Here is a 23,718-nt window from a genome sequence, read left to right as displayed (position 1 = left end):
GCCTGGCATGCATTACTGTAATATGTTATTACGTGTCTAGGCTGGTCTACATTGTGCAGCCAGTTGGACATGTTTTCATTGTGGCATGGCATTTTTAATAGCAAAGCATTATATTAATTAAAGCATTAATGTTCCTGTGCACTGTTGGTGACTTGCATGTATTGTTTTTTTGGATTGGTGTTACCCTACCACACAACTTCAAACGCTCTGGCCTTTTAGCCAACTTTTCTCAGAAAGTGTGCTGTATATGCATTAAAATACATATTAATATCTTTCTTCTACTGCATTGTATGGTGTAACCCTGCAGCAGCACGTTAGTGCGTATTGCGCAAGCATAGTAATCTAGGCCGACCCAAAGTGTGGCGCGACCCGTGATTTGTTGGCAAGTTGGTGGGAGGGGGCCCCCAGCATGGTTTGCAGTGGGCCTCCACATTTTATGTTACGCCACTGTCCTCATTCCAGGACATTAAGCACTGCGGTTCAATCCCCCCCACACCGCCGGTCTGGGAAGCTCAAGGGTCCTGTGATGCCCTTTGTAATGCAACCGCATCACCAAACTTCCCTCCCAGTGTGTCTTCCATAGTGTGACTTTGCAGTAACATCTTCAATAATCATTCATCTCGGAGTCAACTCTTCATCACTAAGGGGGAGCCTTTGTATCCTAAACTCCACCAGAATTCCAAAAACACAGAATATAAATCTTTCTGGCAAACACCTGCCTCATCCGCAGAACTGGTCTCCATTGGTCTCTTCCCAAACTTTAAGGCCTAGAGAGGAAACATGTTTTACTTCCTGTGACTGCACTTTCCCTTCTAGGAAAGACTCAGTGTTGAACTCTTAAGTACTCTTATTGCCACTATTACTACTTACCTGTTACAATGTTGCATATATTTTCCAAAGTTAACTAACCTGTTAGTGTAGTGATTTATCTCTTGCCTTTTCTTATATAAAGATTGTATTTCTTTAAAAATACATAGTGTGTGGAGATATTCTCATTAGGTATTAATCTCTTTTCTCCAGCTGAGCGTGGAGAGCGGTCGCCGGTGGCCTGAGGTGATCAGCAGGCCTGGAAAGCCCTGCCTGGGCCTCCGTGAGTGCTGTGCTTTGTGTTTTTGAAAAAGAAAGTAGAATTGTTTGTTCGCGCTCCTAGCGCGGTGTTTTTGGCCTCCTCCTGCTCCCCCCTCCCACTTCCTGGTCTTCCTCTCCCTCCCCGCCTCCCTGCCCGCCCACCCCCCCCTCTGATTGGGTGTGTGCCTGCCTCCCCTCTGGCCTACTCGACGGCCGTTCCCCACGCTCGCTTCTTTTCTCCAGCTGAGCGTGGAGAGCGGTCGCCGGTGGCCTGAGGTGATCAGCAGGCCTGGAAAGCCCTGCCTGGGCCTCCGTGAGTGCTGTGCTTTGTGTTTTTGAAAAAGAAAGTAGAATTGTTTGTTCGCGCTCCTAGCGCGGTGTTTTTGGCCTCCTCCTGCTCCCCCCTCCCACTTCCTGGTCTTCCTCTCCCTCCCCGCCTCCCTGCCCGCCCACCCCCCCCTCTGATTGGGTGTGTGCCTGCCTCCCCTCTGGCCTACTCGACGGCCGTTCCCCACGCTCGCTTCTTTTCTCCAGCTGAGCGTGGAGAGCGGTCGCCGGTGGCCTGAGGTGATCAGCAGGCCTGGAAAGCCCTGCCTGGGCCTCCGTGAGTGCTGTGCTTTGTGTTTTTGAAAAAGAAAGTAGAATTGTTTGTTCGCGCTCCTAGCGCGGTGTTTTTGGCCTCCTCCTGCTCCCCCCTCCCACTTCCTGGTCTTCCTCTCCCTCCCCGCCTCCCTGCCCGCCCACCCCCCCCTCTGATTGGGTGTGTGCCTGCCTCCCCTCTGGCCTACTCGACGGCCGTTCCCCACGCTCGCTTCTTTTCTCCAGCTGAGCGTGGAGAGCGGTCGCCGGTGGCCTGAGGTGATCAGCAGGCCTGTAAAGCCCTGCCTGGGCCTCCGTGAGTGCTGTGCTTTGTGTTTTTGAAAAAGAAAGTAGAATTGTTTGTTCGCGCTCCTAGCGCGGTGTTTTTGGCCTCCTCCTGCTCCCCCCTCCCACTTCCTGGTCTTCCTCTCCCTCCCCGCCTCCCTGCCCGCCCACCCCCCCCTCTGATTGGGTGTGTGCCTGCCTCCCCTCTGGCCTACTCGACGGCCGTTCCCCACGCTCGCTTCTTTTTCTCCAGCTGAGCGTGGAGAGCGGTCGCCGGTGGCCTGAGGTGATCAGCAGGCCTGGAAAGCCCTGCCTGGGCCTCCGTGAGTGCTGTGCTTTGTGTTTTTGAAAAAGAAAGTAGAATTGTTTGTTCGCGCTCCTAGCGCGGTGTTTTTGGCCTCCTCCTGCTCCCCCCTCCCACTTCCTGGTCTTCCTCTCCCTCCCCGCCTCCCTGCCCGCCCACCCCCCCCTCTGATTGGGTGTGTGCCTGCCTCCCCTCTGGCCTACTCGACGGCCGTTCCCCACGCTCGCTTCTTTTTCTCCAGCTGAGCGTGGAGAGCGGTCGCCGGTGGCCTGAGGTGATCAGCAGGCCTGGAAAGCCCTGCCTGGGCCTCCGTGAGTGCTGTGCTTTGTGTTTTTGAAAAAGAAAGTAGAATTGTTTGTTCGCGCTCCTAGCGCGGTGTTTTTGGCCTCCTCCTGCTCCCCCCTCCCACTTCCTGGTCTTCCTCTCCCTCCCCGCCTCCCTGCCCGCCCACACCCCCCCCTTCCTCTCCCTCTGCCTATAACCTCCCCCCTTCCTGGGCAGCCCTCTGCCCGGCAGCCCCTGCGGCTAAGGGCCCCAGGCCAAGGGCGACTCCTACAGTGCGGCTCCCTGTGTGTCTGCAGGTGTCCGCAGGGGACGCCAGGCGCCAGTTCCACCTGTTCTCCGGCCCTCCCCTCCTCACCTTGTTCACCTCATCCGCATGATGCCTCGCCCCCCTATTCCATTTTATTGGTAAACTTGGGTGCTTCTCTCCCCTCGCAGGATTCTCAAACTTAGGTGGCCCTGACCTACTACGCACTACTGTCTGCTCTGCACTGTGGTAAACTAGTGCCCTCCACTCACTTCCTGTCTGCATACTCGTGTCATCCGCCTCCCCTCCTTCTCCATGGTGCTCTCTATCTCGCCTATCTACTCTAACTGCTTCTCTATTGACTATCCTGCTCTCCTCACTAAATCTGGTAGGAAAAAGTTTAAAAAGGACATCCTGGTCTCCAACCCAGGCCTCCCTATCGCTGACACCTACACGAGCGCCTGCTCCAGGGAAACTCTTACTGACATTCTCTTTTTCGTGCCTTCACCTGACCTATGGACCCCTCACATGGTCGCTGTGCTCTCTCCTTTCTCCTCCTCTCCCATTAATGGTGGCACACGTTGGGATGTCCTCTTGGCCCCTTTCCACTCCTCTAAGGCCATCATTAATGTCTATGCTAACGGGACCGTCTTGGTCCAAGGCCCGCAGGCCAACCTTCACCTCTTTGATAGACGCTTCCCACGCCTCATCAACTTCCTCTCCGCTCCCGCTGTCCCCCCTCCTCTGTCCTCGGCTACCTTGCCTCTCCCCTCCCTCCCTGCCCCTTCTCTTGCTCCCTCTTCAACTCCTTCTCTAACACCTCCGCAGGGCGTACCTCTGATCTGTACCCCTCCCCGGAAGTTTTTCAAGGGTGGCAACCTTCTCCACATTGCCACTCTAAATTCTCGCTCTGCCATCAAGCACTCCTCTGATATCTGTCGCCTTCTTGAGGAACTGGACCTCGACGTCCTCGGTCTCACTGAGACATGGTTCACTGCCAGCTCTGCCACCAGCTTCGACACACTCCTACCTGACGGCTACAAGATCCTCTCCATGCCTAGGCCAAACCGCTCAGGGGGTGGTGTTGCCCTTATCTTCCCTGAGTGGATTCCTGCCACTGTCACTCCTACGCAGACCTACTCCTCTTTTGAATGTCTTGTCTGCCGACTCTCTCTCTCTCCTAGCCATTCCCTTACCGTGGCTACTATCTATCGGCCACCTGGTCGAATTTCATCCTTCCTCTCTGAGTGGGCTGACCTCTCCTCCTCACTCCTGTCCTCAACCACCCAACTCCTCTTTCTCGGTGACTTCAACATCCACCTCGATGCCTCCTGTCCCCCCACTGGTCTCTTTCGCGAACTCTGCAACTCTCTCTCACTCTCTATCCTCCCGTCTGGGCCTACTCACTCTGCAGGGCACACTCTTGATGCTCTGATCTCTTCTGACCTTCCCCTCTCCCTCCCTCTCTCCACTCCTCTCTCCTGGAGTGATCACTTTCTCCTATCCTCCCACCTCTCCCTCCCTACCCCACAGGCAAAGCCACCCTCGTCATTGCCACCCACCTTCTCGGTCATCCGACCCATGAAGCGCGTGTCAGTTGAGGCTTTCGCTGCTACCTTCTCGCCCCCTCCTCCCCCCTCGGCTGACTCCCACCCTGACACCGCCCTCTCCATCCTCTATTCCTCTATATCTGATACTCTCGATATCCTTGCCCCCGTCATGAGAATCCGCCTGAAGCCCAAAGCCAAATGTAACTCCTGGTATGACTCGGATCTCGTCACCCTAAAACGCAAGTGCAGGGTGGCAGAGAGGAAATGGCGTGCTTCATGCTCATCCTCTGACAAACTGGCCTGCCGCCTGCTCCAAAGGCAATACCGGCTCTCCGTTCTCACCAAGAAGAGAGCCCTTATCCAAGCCCGCATCTCTGAGGCATCAAACAACTCGGCCGAACTCTTTAAAATCTGCAAGGAGCTGGCCAACCCTGCTGCAGTCTCTACCTCTCCTGTCCCCTCCCAGGCCCTCTGCACCGCACTGGCCTCGCACTTCATCTCAAAAACTCAGGACATCCTGTCCTCGCTCTCCTCCTCTCTCCTCCCTCCCTCTCTTCCCGGCTCTTCCTCTTGCTCTCTTGCAGCCTCCCCTCCGCCCTCCTTCTCTGCTTTTCCACCTTTCTCTGCTGATGAGGTTTCCAGACAAGTCCGATCTATGAAAGCCTCGTCTAAACAGGTTCACCCCTGTTCCTCCAAAACCATCAAGGACCACATCGACTCCCTGGCTCCTGCCTTGGCTGCCTTTTGCAACCACTCATTCGCCTCTGGAGTCTTCCCATCCCCCCTCAAGCACTCCCTTGTGCACCCCCTCCTCAAGAAACCCTCCTCCGACCCCTCCTGCCCGGCCAACTATCGCCCAATCTCCATCACTCCCTTCCTGGGCAAGCTCCTGGAGAAACTGGCCATCTCCCAGCTTAACCTCCATGCTGAATCTGTTGGTAATCTTCATGACCATCAATCCGGCTTCAGAGCGGCCCGAAGCACGGAAACTGCTCTCCTGAACATCCGTGAGGACCTGCTCCTGAACCTCGATTCCAACACTCCCTGTGTTCTCATTCTGCTCGATCTCTCCTCTGCCTTTGACACTGTCAACCATGCCATCCTGCTCAACCGTCTCCGTGATAACCTGGGTATCACTGGTCAGGCTCTGGCATGGCTGACCTCTTTCCTTTCCGGTCGACCCTCCCAGGTCCAAATGGGCTCCTTCCTCTCTGACATCTTTTTCTCCACCTGTGGTGTCCCCCAGGGATCCAACCTCTCTCCCTGGCTTTTCAACCAGTATCTGGCACTCCTTGCCCACCGCATCGCCGCTCTCTGCCCCTACTTCCAGTGCTATGCGGACGATACCCAGCTCATTTTCAGGCTACCCTCGGCCTCCTCCTCTCCTTCCCTCATCTCCGACTGTCTGTCTGCTATCCAGGAATGGTGTGCCGCCAATGACCTCTGCCTTAACGCCAGTAAGACTGAGATTCTACTCATCGGCACACCCACTCCCTCCTTCCCTGCAGCTCTCTGGCCGGCCTCCCTTGGCCCCCTTCCTGCCCCTACCTGCAAGGCTAAAAACCTTGGGGTCATCTTCGACTCCACACTCTCCTTCTCTCCTCATATATCTGACGTCTCTAAGAAGTCACACTACCAGCTGCACCTCCTCAGAGGTATTCTTCCCTTCCTCTCCTTCCCCCAGAAGCTCACTGTCTCCCGAGCCCTGGTTCTCTCAAGGCTGGACTACTGTAACAGCCTCTATCTTAATCTGCCTGCCTCCACTCTCCGCCCTCTGCAACTTATCCAGAACAGAACTGCGAGACTTGTCCTTGGCCTCAAGCCCAGGGACCGTATCTCTCCAGGACTGAAATCTCTTCACTGGCTCCCAGTGGCTGCGAGGATTAAGTTCAAAACCCTCTGCATTGTCCACAAGGCCTTCTGGGGCCTGGGGCCTAAATACCTTCAACTCTCTCTTCCTAAATATCTTCCTTCACGAGCCCTTCGCTCATCCTTCTCCAACTCCCTCATGGTCAGCCGCTTCTCGAAGCAACGAGCTGGGGGTAGATCTCTCTCCGCAGCAGGGGCCTCCCTCTGGAACAGCCTTCCTGCCTCCCTGAAACTTGAGGAGAACCATCTCCGGTTCCGGAAGCACCTCAAAACCTTCCTCTTCGCTTCTGCCTTCTCTCTCCCTCTCCCCTGCTAAACCTGCTTAACTCCCCACTGAATTCTGCACTAAACCTGCATCTGAGCCACTCTCAGCGACCTCGGTCCAGGTCCCAGCCACTCTCCACTTGCACTGCCTCCCTGGCTCCCCCTGCACTGTGGGACTGTCACTGCATCCCTACAGCCCCCTTCCCAGCACTTGCTCTGCACTTACCTCGCACTTGCCACCAGCTGGCCCTTTTATTTATTACTTATTATTTATTTATTTTTTACGCTACTTACCTTGTACCGCACTTCCCCCCCACCTCCTCCCCCTGCACTTTCTCCTTTTCCCCTTACCTCTGCACTTGCGCGATCTGAATGACACCTGGCCTAGTAGGATCGTTTGTCTGTCTTCCCCTTGTTTCCCTCCCTCCCTGCCTCGTCGCGCCTTGAAACACTTGTGTATAGGCGCGTTACAAATATCATATCATATCATATCATATCATAATGAAAAGTGTGTATTGTACCAGTTCAACAGCCACGCTACCTCCTGGCAGGTAGACTTGGGCTAATCTGCTACTCTACCACTTGGAGAGCCTGGTGACCTGGGGGGAATCGCTGGTACCCCCAAGTTGGGAAGCCATATCTAAAGACCCTGACCACAGCACTTAGGGAAAGACTCCCTAACAGAGGTGGCTAAATCAGGTGAAATGCATCTTGCGGGGTGTGCCTGACCTGTCCTAACTGCATGGAATCACAAGACTCCTCGGTATCATCTATTGACGAGCAACGCTACTTCAGTCAGACAGTTGTTTGTTTTCTCCTAGTTGCCTTCCTTACTACAGTACTGAATCGCGGATATGTGGGTTCCTTTATGTACGATCTGAATTCAATATATCTAACCATCACCACATTGACCCCAATCAAACAAAGAAGAAACGGGGCAGGGGTGTCATGAGGTCTCCCTTGCTACCCCAAATAAAAAAAATCTTTTTTTATTTTTTAAACGTAAGCTCCTGGGCTGTGGCCAGTGCCGTGTGACTCTTCGTTTCTGGTGTGGCTGGCTTTCTTGCTCAACCCACTAGCCAATATAAGCTCAAACTCTGCATACTTATCTCACTCAAAAACCTCCTGGATGGAGTCCTAGGCGTTGGCCTGCGCCGCGTCTAGATGGGAATGGGAGGGCCAACAAATGCCACACTCAGACAGAACTGTGAATGTTAGCATGGTAAAGGTCAGGTAACCCACTAACCAATATAAGCTCAAACTCTGCATACTTATCTCACTCAAAAACCTCCTGGATGGAGTCCTAGGCGTTGGCCTGCGCCGCGTCTAGATCGGAATGGGAGGGCCAACAAATGCCACACTCAGACAGAACTGTGAATGTTAGCATGGTAAAGGTCAGGTAACCCACTAACCAATATAAGCTCAAACTCTGCATACTTATCTCACTCAAATACCTCCTGGATGGAGTCCTAGGCGTTGGCCTGCGCCGCGTCTAGATGGGAATGGGAGGGCCAACAAATGCCACACTCAGACAGAACTGTGAATGTTAGCATGGTAAAGGTCAGGTAACCCACTAACCAATATAAGCTCAAACTCTGCATACTTATCTCACTCAAAAACCTCCTCGATGGAGTCCTAGGCGTTGGCCTGCGCCGCGTCTAGATGGGAATGGGAGGGCCAACAAATGCCACACTCAGACAGAACTGTGAATGTTAGCATGGTAAAGGTCAGGTAACCCACTAACCAATATAAGCTCAAACTCTGCATACTTATCTCACTCAAAAAACTCACACAACCATCTCTCGCACAACAAGCCGCACGCACTTCACAACACTGCAACAACACGTAAGCCGGAACAACAGCACACTCGGACTGACTCCGATCCGATACCCGCACCAAAGCTCAGCACCCGGTGTATACTGAGTTGAAGCTGCCAACAGAACACCACTCCTCTCACTATCCTACTCCCTTCTTCACCTTACTAACCCATCCCACCTTTATCGTTTACAGATGCGCCAGAGCGCCTGGGGACCAATTCCGTTGGTGAAGGTGCGCGGTACAAATACCTTTAACATTTAACAGTAACCCTCTGAAAAAAACATGGGGTTCCAAAAGTGTAAGACTTTGAGCACTGACCCTAAATAAGAAAGAATAGGAATACCAAATAATGTGTCTTTCTGGAATTCTATACAATAATGGTTAGACTCATTAAAGGTTTGGTTCAGGCACACTTCAGGGGATGAGTCACTGATGTAGGAAATGAACACAGGTGGCATCATTCAAAGTCCACCTTGATTACTGTGACCCTCGCCACTATAACTAACCTAGCGCAGCATCCTTTAGTACCACATAGAGTTTTTTTTACCAGAGTGAAGGTGACCACTACGTTTATAATGCTACACAGTGTGCAGCTACTCAGAATAACCATAGCCACTAAATAGGCAGGATCTCAAGGGACAAAGGCACAAAGATGATGATGATATGGGGTGCTTAATCACTAAAATGACCTGCATGAAATACATATCAGTTTTGCTGCACACGCCCGGTTGCAACTACAAATTAGATAACATGCCTAATTTAATTACATTTTCTCACATGTCTCTTTATGTGTTATAGGTTTTTCTATATGGGTACCCTGTTTTGATTATACAACATGACTAATATGACAAATAACATGACGATGCCTAAAATGTATGTTTGCATTTTTGTTATACAATTGTAAAATGATGTGTAGAAGTCAAGGTGTATCAGACTAGGCCCTGATGAAGGACGATAGTCCTAAATGCATTGGTGTTTTAGTCGGATTTGTTGCTCCACTAAATTTGGGACACTTTTTTGAATTACGGTGATATTAAAAATCATAAACTTTGGAAACTTACAAGAAAGTGAAGGTTATTTTTATTTACCTAAAGAATTGGAATAATACCAAGTAACCCCAAGTGGGTATCTATGGAGTGCGGCCCACACCGAAGGCTAACTAGCCTTGGTCTCCTTTTTCCTCAATCACTTCCTGTGATGTCATCAGAGGTCATGGGTCATGTACTGTCACTTCCGCTACCCCTTGCATTTTGGTGAAATGATGTCCCTGAACGGAGGACCTGAAAACAACGCATAGACTGGCTCCTTGCCCCCTAATCCCACTTGGCTGGCAGCTTCAGGAGAAGCCTCCTGACCGCAGGTGCTGGCCCCTGCTCCCTATCCATGGGGGGTGGTCACTGCATAAAGCCCCCTAGCCTACATCTGTCACCCCACCTTCTCACCCTACTCTTACACTGGGCCTCTGGAAGGCCCATTGAGTCTGCAACACATCTTCCTTCGTCACTGAACACATTGATCCTCACGACCTCCCCCTAGCAGTCCTGCGCATCACAGAGAGCTGGATCACCCCCTCCCCATAGCCCTTCACACTGATTCGGCTACTTTTTCTGAATCACACCGCTTTTCCAAAAGACGGGGTGCTGTAGCCCTATTGGTCTGCATGACTTAACTCTCTGCATCTTCCTCCTTCGGACTTCCTACCTCTATTTTGAATTCATGGCCACTGAACTCCTCCCTCGCCACCCCAATCACCATGCTTCCTAACTATTGACTCCCCTCCCTCCTCCTTCCACACTGATCTGGACTTCCTCTTTTTCCCCTGGCAATCATTGACAACTTTAACCTTCCAAAAATGTCTCCCGGTCTCCAACATGATACTGACTCCCTACTTTCTGATCACTGTTTTATGGCGATACAATCTATATACTCACGCCTGTGGCCCCACTCCTGACCTGATCTTCCTCTCTCCCCACTTCTAAACTTCTAATCTCACTATTGCCCCTTCTCCTTCTGACCACTCTGTTCTCCACTTCAGCATTGCCCCTTCTTTATTTGCCCCCCCCCCTCTATTTCTAACAGACGGGTCCCCTGGTTCCCACAGAATTCCCTCCCACGTCTACGAAAAGCTGATCGAACAGAAGGTTGAAGAGGCGGTAAAAGAGGCGTACGATCCCGAGAGTTGGAAGACAAAAATACGAGTGGTGAGTAAAAACTGAGAGAGTTGGCAAAACGTATGGGTGATGCGTGAAAAAAAGAAGTGAGTAACGGAGGGAGGCGGGATAAACATAAAGTGAGAATAAGAGCGTTATATGTATATAGTGAATAGATATTGACTTGAGTGTGGCCAAGCAATAGAGGTATCGTGAGAGAGGCCACAATAATAGAATACACCGTGGCCTGCGTTTTAAAGAATGTATCAGAAGAAATTTGAACCTAGAGTCCCGTAGCGGATGACGTAGAAGACGGATTCGATTAAAGACGAATCTAAAGAGGTTAATTTAAACTCTGTATGGAGTATTTTAGAGGGCAAGGCAGGTCTTAAAGAAGACTTTAGAGAAGAATATATGTGGCCAGTCGAGTCTGTCTGTTTGTTTTATGTGATTATGAAAATGATGATGTCATAAGTGGGAAAAAATAACTAATTGATTGTTTTAAATTGAACTTGGTGGTTGTTTTTTAGCAAGATTAAAGTAAAAAGTGTGATTAAAGGGATTGGAGCCTGCGACGATTGGTGCATGCTCACATTGTGTCATTTTTCTGAAACATACTTATCAAATCTGTGATTAAAGCAAGTGATTGTTAAACAGGTTAAGAATAACGAGTCGAGAATGGAGGATGTTACTCCACTTGTGCATCTCTGCAAGCAGTTGCCGAAACATGCACCCATGCTTAGACAGTATATTGCGGAATGGGTTAAAGGAACCGCGGATAAAATGTTCATGCCGTGGCCGTAAGGAGGGTCACTATCGAAGGCAGCTCTGCAGCATTTGACGACATATTTGCATGCAGCATATACGGGAAAAAAGCTAGACAAGCGACTGGCGAGCTAAGAGCTTTGGAAAATGTACCAGGAGGAAAGAGATGAGCAGCCTCCTGTAGATTGGATACTTAATGTATGCAAAGAGGGGGGTGAGGAGGCCTCTGCTCCTCCCAGCTGAAATAGAAGATGAATATAAGAAAGACGATGGGTTATACACATTGAGGCAGCTTAAGGCAGTGACAGGGTATAGCAACCCGGCATATGAGTCGCCTACGCAAAGCAGTGACGAGGGTCCAGAGAACAATATTGAGAGAGATGTGATCTCTAAGGTCCCGAGAGATAAGGAGAAGTGATCGAGCAAGCACATCTCTAGATATAGGAGAGAAATGAAGAGATGGAAGGGAGAAAGAGACAAAGCTGATGAGATAGCGCTCTTACAAAATGAATGGATGGGTGGACAGATTTTGCTTAAACTCGATGGTAAAGGCATCAAGGATGTAAGACAAAGGGAATATCAAAATGAGCAAGATAAAAAGGATAAAGAAAGAGAGGAACGATTGAAGGACGAAGAAGCGAAAAGGAAGGATAGACACAGACGAGAGCAGTAATATCAAGAGGAGCAATTATGGAAACAAGAGGGAGCAGAAGAGCAAAGAAAACGTGATAACAGACAAAGAGCAATTGATGAGCAGGAAAGGCTAGAATGAAAAAGAACAGAAGAGGAGGAACAGAAGTTAAGGGACAAGAGAGTACAGAGACAAAATGATGAGGAGATATGCAGGACAAACGAGAGAAGGGATATGAGGAACAAAGAGGAAGACAGGTAAGAGTGCAAGGAAGCGGAGAGAATTTGACGATGATATAGAATGTAAAAGAAGACAGAGAGTAGACAATCTCGCGTGCTTGGAGTAGATAAGGGATCCCGAACCAGAAGTAGCATGGCAGGACATAGAGGAATTCTTCCCAGAGTCATTACCAGGCACGTCTAGAATAAATCTAGAGAACAAGTTTGACTCTCGGAGCATTGGGGAAGCGATCAATAAGGTTTACCATGAAATGAAACCCCGAAAGAATCAAAGGGGAAGGGAAAAATGATGGACTCAAGAGTACGCAGTTATACGACACAGAGGGAGCCTCCTGCAATACGAGGCAGAAGGAGTTGTCTTTAGATAGGCTGACTCTGAATAAAGATGAAGAGGAGAGAAGTTGAACGAGTTGGGCACAAGAAATGTCAGACGAAGACAGAGACACCTTCCGTGGGGAAGAGAGATGGGATGTATGTGATCCTGAGGGATGTTTGACAATGGATAAGGAAGTAAGATGGTCAGATTTATACACACCTATACCTATGGCATCAGAACCATTGACACAGTCAGACCGACCTAAGGGGCAACTCCATGGTGAGAGGGGGGAGTCGCCACCATATGTGAGCAGATTAAGATCGCTGCCAGGAAGAAGGCGGTGCAGCAATCTTGTCCCTGCGGTGGACAGACACATGATGAGAAATGAGAATGAGTTTGGGGCTTCACAGTTTCCCTTGCTAGAGAAAGGGGGGCCAGATCACAGTATATACCATGGCCCCAGATGGACAAGGATAATCTGGCGCTGGGAAATGGATACATGAGTTAGAAAAAATGACGGGAGGATACACAATGGCTACAGGGGACATTAAGTGTCTCCTGATCGCCATACTTGGTGAGAGAGCTGATGCCGTTTGATCAAGGGCAGGATATACTGGTGTTACTACAGTTAACACGATGGAGCACCGTTCAATAACTGTAGAGCGGCTGTCTGGAAAGCGCTTAGAGTACTGTATCCAGACACGTCTAATATGGGAGCGATAATGACTAAAAAAGATGCAAGAAGAGTATTATCCGCTTGTTTACATTCAAAATTTCCAAGACCACTGGGCCTTGGAGACACGCGAATCTTGGGGAAAATCTATACCTGTGTTCTATCATATTCCTGTGCCAAGGGCTGCCAGACCCTGTACAGAAGCAGCTCAAGAGGTTAGTGGGGATGGAAGCCAAACCGTGGTCAGAGATTCAGCTGACCATTGCGCATTATTGTAGACTCTTGCAGGAAAAGAATCGCAAGAAAGATGATGCTAGGAAATCCTAACTGTGTTTGAACACCACCCCATCCGTGCCCCCTTGTGACTGTCTTTTTTTAATATAATGGTTTTGTAGCTAAAGAGGCAAGGTTAGTACAGAAGAAATTATCCAAATATACCATTGAAGGAGCAATGTTGGCTAGTGTAGATAGATCGAATTCACAGCAGACCGTGAATATGCCGCAGGTGAATAACCAAAGGCAGTTTGATCAGGGCAATAATGGATTTGCTCTGCGAGGAAGGGAGGATTTTGAAGAAGAGGTTTTCAGAATAATCAAAGCAATTGGCAGAATAATCAGGGAAGCTTCCAGAATAATCAAGGTGGGTTTCAAAATATGCAGGATGGGCAGATTAGGAGACCTCCTACATGTTGGCTTTGTGGTATGACAGGGCACTTTGCTCGTATGTGTAGAAGTCAAGGGTCCGTGCAAAACAGCCAATTTTTAAGAGGGGGGGGCTTCAAGTGAAAGAAAGGCCTGGGGAAGGGATTCATTCCTCCTGGTGTTGTTGAACTGTTCAGCCAAGAGAAAAGAGGCCAGGGGAAGGGAGTCATTCCCCAGGGTGGTGAGTTGTGTTATATGTGAAAGAAAGGCCAGGGGGAGGGAGTCATTCCCTCTGGTGGTATTGAACTGTTTTACCAAACTAAGAGAGAAGCCAGGGGAACAGAGTCATTCCCCAGGGTGTTGTTGAATTGTGTTATATAAGTGAAAGAAAGGCCAGGGGAAGTGAGTCATTCACCCTGGTGTTGTTGAACCATTTTATATAAGTGAAAGAAAGGCCAGGGGGAGGGAGTCATTCCCTCTGGTGATATTGAACTGTTTTGCCAAACTAAGAGAGAAGCCAGGGGAACGGAGACATTCCCCAGGGTGATGTTGAACCGTTTTATATAAGTGAAAGAAAGGCCAGGGGAAGGGAGTCATTCCCTCTGGTGGTATTGAACTGTTTTACCAAATTAAGAGAGAAGCCAGGGGAACAGAGTCATTCCCCAGGGTGTTGTTGAATTGTGTTATATAAGTGAAAGAAAGGCCAGAGGAAGTGAGTCATTCACCCTGGTGTTGTTGAACCATTTTATATAAGTGAAAGAAAGGCCAGGGGAAGGGAGTCATTCCCTCTGGTGGTATTGAACTGTTTTACCAAAGAAAGAGAGAAGCCAAGGGAGGGGAGTCATTCCCTCTGGTGGTATTGAACTGTGTTACCAAAGTAGGAGAGAAGCCAGGGGAAGAGAGTCATTCCCTCTGGTGGTATTGAACTGTGTTACCAAAGTAGGAGAGAAGCCAGGGGAAGAGAGTCATTCCCTCTGGTGGTATTGAACTGTGTTACCAAAGTAGGAGAGAAGCCAGGGGAAGAGAGTCATTCCCTCTGGTGGTATTGAATTGTGTTACCAAAGTAGGAGAGAAGCCAGGAGAAGGGAGTCATTCCCCCTGGTGTTGTTGAACTGTGCAACCAAAGTAAGAGAGAAGTCAAGAGAAGGGAGTAATTCCCCCTGGTGTTGTCGAACTGTGTTATCAAAGTAAGAGAGAAGCCAGGGGAAAGCAGCCATTCCCCATGATGTTGTTGAATTGTGTTATATAAGTGAAAGAAAGGCCTGGGGAAGGGAGTCATTCCCCCTGGTGTTGTTGAACTGCGTGACCAAGAGAAAAGAGGCCAGGGGAAGGGAGTCATTCCCCCTGGCTGTGTGGAACTGCTAAATTAGGATACCATAGAGGAGGGAGTCCTTCTCCTGGTAGCCAACGTTATAAGGACTTGCTGAGGCAGAGTGCAAGGGCATAGGCAGTGTTTGAACCTTTACCTTTTTTGTGCTGGAGAACAGTTTTGAACTGGGGAAGGGAGTCATTCCCCTAAGAAAACCTGAATCTGAAAGTGAACCTTTATTGCCAGTCCAGGAGAAGGGAGGCCTTCTTCTGGACCCAGAACATTTACTTTAACTCGAGTTTAGGTCCAAGTGTAAGGGAGAGAAGCAGGGGTTTGACACAGGACAGTGCACTATTGATGTATATGGACATTCTCACGACAGAGGCAGGGAGGCCCCTCTTAGAGGTAGGCAAAGTTAAGTTTTCTCTTTATTTTCTCAAACGAACAACTGTTAATACCAATCGTCATGCCACCTGAGCGTCAGTCTCCTCCTCTGCACCCTTACAATGGTTTACCTCCAAACATCTGCAGGTCTCCTCTTAGTCGTATGGAAAGCTGGCACCTCTGGCCCTGCCCCCTCTGCCTGTTGGTGTCCCTCATGGCTCTGTCCTTGGCCCCTTACGTCTCACCCTTCACACCTCTTCCCTTGGACAGCACAACTCCTCCTTAGGATTATTCTTGCACCTTTTTTCTGCCAACACACAAATCCGTATGGTTGCAGATACTGACCGCAAGTGCTGGGGGAGTCAGGAGGCAGTGCTAAGTGCAACTGGACATGCAGGAGCCTGTGCCCAAGGTCAGAGGGTAGCCAGGTGACCAGTGTGTGGAGCAGTCGGGACATCAGCAAGGGAGAGGAAGAAAGAAAGCAGAAGCAAAAAGGAAGGTCTTGAGTTGCTTCCGAAACCGGAGGTGGTTCTGCTCATGTTTGACAGAGGCAGGGAGGCCGTTCCAGAGGGAGGCCCCAGCCAAGGAGAGAGATCTGCCCCCCACTCTCTGCTTGGAAAAGCGTCTGACCCTCAGAAAGGTGGAGGTGAATGAGCAGAGAGCTCGAGAAGGGAATTGTTTAGGAAGAGAGAGTTGGAGGTAGAGCGGTTTCAGGCCCCAGAAAGCCTTTTGGGCGATGAAGAGGGTCTTGAACTTGATCCTCGCCACCACTGGGAGCCAGTGAAGAGATTTCCGTGCTGGAGAGATATGATCCCAGGGCTTGGGGTCAGTCCTGTTCTGGATAAATTGAAGAGGTTGGAGAGTAGAGGCAGGAAGATTTAGAAAGAGGCTGTTGCAATAGTCCAGCCTAGAGAGGACCAGAGCTCTGGAGAGAGTGAGATTCTGATATATATATATGATATGATATTTTATTTATATCGCGCTCTTACACAGGTGTTTCAGAGCGCGACCAGGCAAAGGGAGGGGAACAGGGGAGAAACAAAAACAACGATCTTACTAGGCCCAGTGACATTGAGAACGTGCAAGTGCATGGGGAAGGGAAAAAGGGGGAAGGTGCAGAGCATAGGAGAGAAACAAAATAAATAGTCCATAAATAATTCAATAGAGTGTTAGCAGTGGTAGTGCAGCCTGTAAGAGGCAAAGGTGCTAGGTTAGTCAGATAGGGAGTATCTGATAAGTGCAGAAGAAGAGTGGGTGGGGAACTGTATGGGTACAGACACAGGCCCCAGTGCAAGGGGTGGCTTGAAGGCAGTACAGGCGGATGGCAGGGTGAGCAGGTACCTGTGCCCGAAGGGCAGAAGGTGGCCAGGTGCAGAGTGCTGAGGGAAAAAGGCAGATCAGCAGGGGAGAAGCGGGGCGAAGGCAGAAGCGAAGAGGAAGGTCTTGAGGAGCTTCCGGAACCGTAGATTTCTCCTCAAGTTTCAAGGTGGCAGGGAGGCAGTTCCAAAGGGAGACCCCAGCCGAAGACAGAGATCTACCTCCAGCTCGTTTCTTTGAAAAACGACTGACCCTGAGGGAGTTAGAGGTAGAGGAGCGAAGGGCTCGAGAGGGGAGGTATTTACAGAGGGATAGTTGAAGGTATTTTGGACCCAGGCCCCAAAAAGCCTTGTGGACAATGCAAAGGGTTTTAAATTTAAATTCTGGGGGAAGTGAGGAAGGAAGAATACCTCGGAGGAGGTGCAACTGATAGTTTGACTTCTTACAGATGTCAGAGATGTGAGGAGAGAAGGTGAGGAGAGGAGGAAAGGATGGAGTCGAAGATGACCCCAAGGTTCTTAGCCTCACAGGTAGGACCAGGTAGGGGCAGGAAGAGGGCCCAGAGTGCGCAGCCAGAGAGAGAGAGGAAAGGAAGGAGCAGGTGTTCCAATGAGGAGGCTCTCAGTCTTACTGGCATTTAGACAGAGATCATTGGCAGCACACCATTCCTGATTTGCGGCCAAACAATCTGGAATGAGAGAAGGAGAAGAGGTGATATGATATGATATGATATGGTATTTGTAACGCGCCTATACACAAGTGTTTCAAGGCGCGACGAGGCAGGGAGGGGGGGACAAGGGGAGACAGACAACGATCCTACTAGGCCAGGTGTCATTCAGATCGCGCAAGTGCAGGGGTAGGGGAGTGGGAAAAAGTGCAGGGGGAAGGGGAGGGGGAAAAGTGCAGTACAAGGTAAGTGGCGTACGTAATAAATAAATAAATAGGACCAGCTGGTGGCAAGTGTGAGGTAAGTGCAGAACAAGTGCTGGGGGAGGGGGTGGCTGTAGGGATACAGAGACAGTCCCGCAGTGCAAAGGGGTTCCAGGGCATCAGTGCAAGTGGAGAGTGGCAGGGCCCAGGACCGAGGCCGTTTAGAGTGGTCCAGTTGCAGGATCAGTGCAGTTTCAGTGAAAATTAATTAGCAGTTCAGCAGGGGAGAGGGAGAGGGAAAGCAGAAGCAAAGAGGAAGGTTTTGAGGTGCTTCCGGAACCGGAGATGGTTCTCCTCAAGTTTCAGGGAGGCAGGAAGGCTGTTCCAGAGGGAGGCCCCTGCCGCGGAGAGAGATCTACCCCCAGCTCGTTGCTTCGAGAAGCGGCTAACCCTGAGGGAGTTGGAGGCGGATGAGCGAAGGGCTCGGGAAGGAAGATATTTGGGAAGAGAGAGTTGAAGGTATTTAGGACCCAGGCCCCAGAAGGCCTTGTGGACAATGCAGAGGGTTTTGAACTTTATCCTCGCAGCCACTGGGAGCCAGTGTAGAGATTTCAGTCCTGGAGAGATACGGTCCCCGGGCTTGAGGCCAAGGACAAGTCTCGCAGTTCTGTTCTGGATGAGTTGCAGAGGGCGGAGAGTGGAGGCAGGCAGATTAAGATAGAGGCTGTTACAGTAGTCCAGCTTCGAGAGAACCAGGGCTCGGGAGACAGTGAGCTTCTGGGGGAAGGAGAGGAAGGGAAGAATACCTCTGAGGAGGTGCAGCTGGTAGTGTGACCTCTTGGCGACGTCAGAAATATGAGGAGAGAAGGAGAGTGTGGAGTCGAAGATGACCCCAAGGTTTTTTGCCTTGCAAGTAGGAGCAGGGAGGGGGCCAAGGGAGGCAGGCCAGAGAGCTACAGGGAAGGAGGGAGTGGGAGTACCGATGAGTAGAATCTCAGTCTTACTGGCATTAAGGCAGAGGTCATTGGCGGCACACCATTCTTGGATAGCAGACAGACAGTCAGAGATGAGGGAAGGAGAGGGGGAGGCTGAGGGTAGCCTGAAAATGAGCTGGGTATCGTCCGCATAGCACTGGAAATTAGGGCAGAGAGCGGCGATGCGGTGGGCAAGGAGTGCCAGATACTGGTTGAACAGCCAGGGAGAGAGATTAGATCCCTGGGGGACACCACAGGTGGAGAAAAAGATGTCGGAGAGGAAGGACCCCAGTTGGACCTGGGAGGGTCGATTTGAAAGGAAAGAGGTCAACCATGCCAGAGCCTGACCAGTGATACCCAGGTTTTCCCGGAGACGGTTGAGCAGGATGGCATGGTTGACAGTGTCAAAGGCAGAGGAGAGATCGAGCAGAATGAGAACACACGGGGTGTTGGAATCAAGGTTCAAGAGCAGGTCTTCACGGATGTTCAGGAGAGCAGTTTCCGTGCTTCTGGCAGCTCTGAAGCCAGATTGATGGTCATGAAGACTACCAACAGATTCAGCATGGAGGTTAAGCTGGGAGATGGCCAGTTTCTCCAGGAGCTTGCCCAGGAAGGGAGTGATGGAGATAGGGCGATAGTTAGCCGGGCAGGAGGGGTCGGAAGAGGGTTTCTTGAGAAGAGGGTGCACAAGGGAGTGCTTGAGGGGGGAAGGGAAGACTCCAGAGGCGAAGGAGTGGTTGCAAAAGTCAGCCAGGGCAGGAGTCAGGGAGTCGATGTGGTCCTTGATAGTTTTGGAGGAACAGGGGTAAACCTGTTTAGACGAGACTTTCATAGATCGGACTTGTCTGGAAACCTCGTCAGCAGAGAAAGGTGGAAAGGCAGAGAAAGAGGGAGGAGGGGTGACCGCAGAAGGGCCAGAGGAAGGGCCGGGTAGGGAGGGAGGGAGGTGAAAGGAGGAGAGCGAGGACAGGATGTCCTGAGTTTTAGAGATGAAGTGAGAGGCCAGTGCAGTGCAGAGGGCCTGGGAGGGGACAGGAGAGGTAGAGACTGCAACAGGGTTGGCCAGCTCCTTGCAGATTTTAAAGAGTTCGGCGGAGTTGTTTGATGCCGCAGAGATGCGGGCTTGGATAAGGGCTCTCTTCTTGGTGAGAACGGAGAGCCGGTACTGCCTTTGGAGCAGGCGGCAGGCCAGTTTGTCAGAGGATGAACATGAAGCACGCCATTTCCTCTCTGCAACCCTGCACTTGCGTTTTAGGGTGGCGAGATCCGAGTCATACCAGGAGTTACATTTGGCTTTGGGCTTCAGGCGGATTCTCATGACGGGGGCAAGGATATCAAGAGTAACAGATATAGCAGAGTGGAGCATGGAGAGGGCTGTGTCAGGGTGGGAGTCAGCCGAAGGGGCAGGGGGGGGCGAGAAGGTAGCAGCAAAAGCCTCAACTGACACACGCTTCATGGGTCGGATGACCGAGAAGGTGGGTGGCAGTGATGAGGGTGGCTTTACCTGTGGGGTAGGCAGGGTGAGGTGGGAGGATAGGAGAAAGTGATCACTCCAGGAGAGAGGAGTGGAGAGAGGGACGGAGAGGGGAAGGTCAGAAGAGATCAGAGCATCAAGAGTGTGCCCAGCAGAGTGAGTAGGCCCAGATGGGAGAATAGAGAGTGAGAGAGAGTCGCAGAGGTCACGAAAGAGACCAGAGGGGGGACTGGAGGCATCAAGGTGGATGTTAAAGTCGCCAAGAAAGAGGAGTTGAGTGGTTGAGGACAGGAGTGCGGAGGAGAGGTCAGCCCACTCAGAGAGGAAGGAGGAAATTTGACCAGGTGGCCGATAGATAGTAGCCACGGTAAGGGAATGGCTAGGAGAGAGAGAGAGTCGGCAGACAAGGCATTCAAAAGAGGAGTAGGTCTGCGTAGGAGTGACAGTGGCAGGAATCCACTCAGGGAAGATAAGGGCAACACCACCCCCTGCACGGTTGGGCCTGGGCACGGAGAGGATCTTGTAACCGTCAGGTAGGAGTGTGTCAAAGCTGGTGGCAGAGCTGGCTGTGAACCATGTCTCAGTGAGACAAAGGACGTCGAGGTCCAGTTCCTCAAGAAGGTGACAGATATTGGAGGAGTGCTTGATGGCGGAGCGAGTGTTTAGTGTGGCAATGTGGAGAAGGCTGCCATCCTTGAAGAACTTCCGGGGAGGGGTACAGATCAGAGGTACGCCCTGCGGAGGTATTGAAGAAGGAGGTGAAGAAGAAGGAGCACGAGCATGAGGTGAAGAAGGAGCACGAGAGGGGGCAGGGAGGGAGGGTAGAGGCAAGGTAGCCAAGGATAGAGGAGGGGGGACAGCAGGAGAGGAGAGGAAGTTGATGAGGTGTGGGAAGCGTCTATCGAAGAGGTGAAGGTTGGCCTGAGGGCCTTGGACCAAGACGGTCCCGTTAGCGTAGACATTAATCAGGTGGCTGAAGAGAGCCTGAAAGAGAGCTGGGTGTCATCCACATACCACTGAAAGTAGAGGCAGAAAGCAGCGAAACGGTGGGCAGAGGTGCCAGGTATTGGTTGGAAAGCCAGGGAGAAAGGTTAGACCCCTGGGGAACACCACAAGTAGAGAGAGAGATAGAAGAGACAAAAGACACCAGTTGGACCTGAGAGGGTCAATTAGTGAGAAAGGAGGTCAGCTAGTCCATGGCCTGATCAGTGATACCCAGGTTATCATAGTGGCAATTGATCAGGATTGATCAGGATTGCGTGGTTGACCGTATCAAAAGCAGACGAAAGAGCAAGGAGAACGAGGACAGAAGGAAGGTTCGGGAGAGCAGTTTCTATGCTTCTGGTAGCTCTGACGCCAGACTGGTGGTTGTGGAGACAACCAACAGATTCAGTGTGCAGATTAAGCTGTGAGATGGCCAGCTTTTCCAAGAGTTTGCCCAGGAAAGGAGTGATGGAGATCGGGCGATAGTTAGCCGGAGAGGAAGGGTCGGCAGAGGGCTTCTTTAGGAGGGGTTGCACAAGGGAGTGCTTAAGGGGGAGTGGAAGCTTCCAGTGGCAAAGTGGTGATTGCAGAAATCGGCCAAGGCTGGAGCAAGGGTGTCGATGTGGTCCTTGATGGTTCTGGATGAACAGGGGAGAATGTTTTGACGAGACTTTCTTAGATCGGACTTGTCTAGAAATGTCGTCGGGGTGAACTAGGGAAAGGAAGAGAAGGGAGGAGGAGAGGCGGCCGCAGGCAGGCCAGGAGTAGAGGAGGAGGAGTAAGAGAGGGTGGACAGGATGTCCTGAGTTTTAGTGATGAAATGAGAAGCTATGTCCGTACAGAAGGCCTTGGAGGAAACAGGAGAGGTATTGACTGCAGGATTGGCCAGCTCTTTGCAGATTTTGACGAGTTCAGCTGAGTTGTTAGATTTTATATATGATATGATTGTTTTTTTATAACCCACTTAATACCCAGAGGTTTCTAAGTGCAAACCCGGGGATCGAACCTGTGTTGCTCCGTATCGTTTCGCTTCCAAGGCGAGCACGATGCCCCTGCGCTATCCTCCCGAGATGCCACAGAGACGCAGGCTTGGATGCGGACTCTCTTCTTGGCGAGGACAGAGAGTCTGTGTTGCCTTTGGAGCAGGCGGCAGGCCAGTTTGTCAGAGGGTGCCCCTGATGCCCTCCACTTCCTCTCAGCCACCCTGCACTTGCGTTTGAGGGTGATGAGGTGGGAGTCGTACCAAGAGTTGCCCTTGGATTTGGGCTTCTAGCAGATCCTCATGACAGGGGCAAGTACACCAACGTGAAGGAGCGATTGTAGGTGTCTACGAGGGTGGATTGGTCGATAGCAAAGGTTTGTGGATTAGTGAGTTCACTCAGCAAGGGCAAGATACTAGTGGAGGTTATGCTCAGGAGTTCCTGGATAGTGTGGGAGGCAGAGGTACGACAACGGTTGTCCGCGGAAGCCCGGGGCGGCAAGGGCGAGGGGTGTTGGCATCCCGCAGCGGTGCCTGTGTGTTGTCCGCAGCCTTTCTTTCATTGCTGCTGTTGGTCTTGCTCGCTGCTCCCACCCGCAGAACTGTTCAGAACTCCCCGGCTTCCCTGTGGGTTTGAGGCCCGCGGGGAAGCAAGGGCGTGGGGTGTTGGCGTCCCGCAGGGGTGTTTGTGAGCCAGAGGGGCCTTGCTTTCTGCCATCGCTTGGTGTCCTGTTTTTTTTTTTTGCTCTACCCAACAACTTGGGATCAGCGAGGACCAGCAAGGCAGATAACGCTGAAAGCAGCAATGCGCCTGGGTTCTTGACTCTGACTTTGTTTGCAAGTGTGTCTTGTTTACCATTTAACATATAACCAGCATGACAGTCCTCACAGTGACCTCACCCTCATGTGAAACTCACGCTGGACACTCTTCAGGAACCTATTAAGCATCCAGTGTTTGGATCAGGGTTTGGTCCAGGACCTGAGTTGGAACTGGGAGTCAAACGGAAAATCTTGTCCCTAAAGAGGACTAAACAAAACCGGAACCCTAACCCGGCTTCCCGGAATCCGCAAATGACGTTGATCTCTTGGCGCCTAGTTGATTTGACCCTGCTGGTTCCTTTGGGAAAGCCTATTTATTAATTAATGATATTCAGCAGTTTCTGGACATTCCTGATGCATCCAACAGCCTGCCTCATGGGGGAAAGTTTGGTACTGTACTGACGAATGCCACAAATGACACTGCCTCTGCCATTAAAAGTCCCGAAGCTCCGCCAGTTGCTAATGTGGTCTTCAAACGTAGGATGAGGTATGATATGATTGGTTATTTATAACACGCTTAATACCCAGAGGTTTTCTAAACGCGGACCCGGGAATCGAACCTGAAATTGCTCTGTGTCATCTTGCTTCCAAGGAGAGCATGTTGCCCCTGAGCTATCCTCCTGAGATGTTCGGCTTTGCAAGCCCCGCGAGTGGGCTGATCTACGGCTGTGTGCACCAAGCAGTTCTGCGCCGGCCAATCTAAATCCAAAACCCATCTCTAACACTTACGGACTCAAGTCAACTAATACCCCGGCTGAGCCCATACTAGAGAGGTTATGATTGGTTATTTATAACGCGCTTAATACCCAGAGGTTTCTAAGCACGGACCCGGGGATCGAACCTGCGTCGCTCTGTGGCGTCTTGCTTCCAAGGTGAGCACGTTGCCCCTGAGCTATCCTCCCGAGGAGGACCAATGTATCTTCGCC

At 51.0% G+C, this 23,718-nt stretch overlaps 1 protein-coding gene and 1 long non-coding RNA gene across 2 annotated transcripts in view; one reads left to right on the top strand and one right to left on the bottom strand.

Moving 5' to 3' along the window:
* LOC138567150 (uncharacterized) overlaps nucleotides 1–23,718 on the top strand; it is a 445,111-nt gene that overhangs the window by 96,605 nt on the left and 324,788 nt on the right. Inside the window, exon 2 of the long non-coding RNA XR_011302115.1 lies at nucleotides 10,346–10,467. This is a non-coding gene — a long non-coding RNA (uncharacterized lncRNA). The remainder of the gene's footprint in view (nucleotides 1–10,345; nucleotides 10,468–23,718) is intronic.
* The window catches only part of LOC138567143 (transcription factor HES-1-like), a 74,812-nt gene that overhangs the window by 39,683 nt on the left and 11,411 nt on the right, over nucleotides 1–23,718 (bottom strand). The window lies entirely within an intron of this gene.

The sequence above is a fragment of the Ambystoma mexicanum genome, chromosome 1p (assembly GCF_040938575.1).
Source record: "Ambystoma mexicanum isolate Mex_15411 chromosome 1p, UKY_AmexF1_1, whole genome shotgun sequence".
Classification (NCBI taxonomy): domain Eukaryota; kingdom Metazoa; phylum Chordata; class Amphibia; order Caudata; family Ambystomatidae; genus Ambystoma; species Ambystoma mexicanum.
Note: the sequence above shows the minus strand (reverse complement) of the source record. Positions and strands in the feature narration are given on the sequence as shown.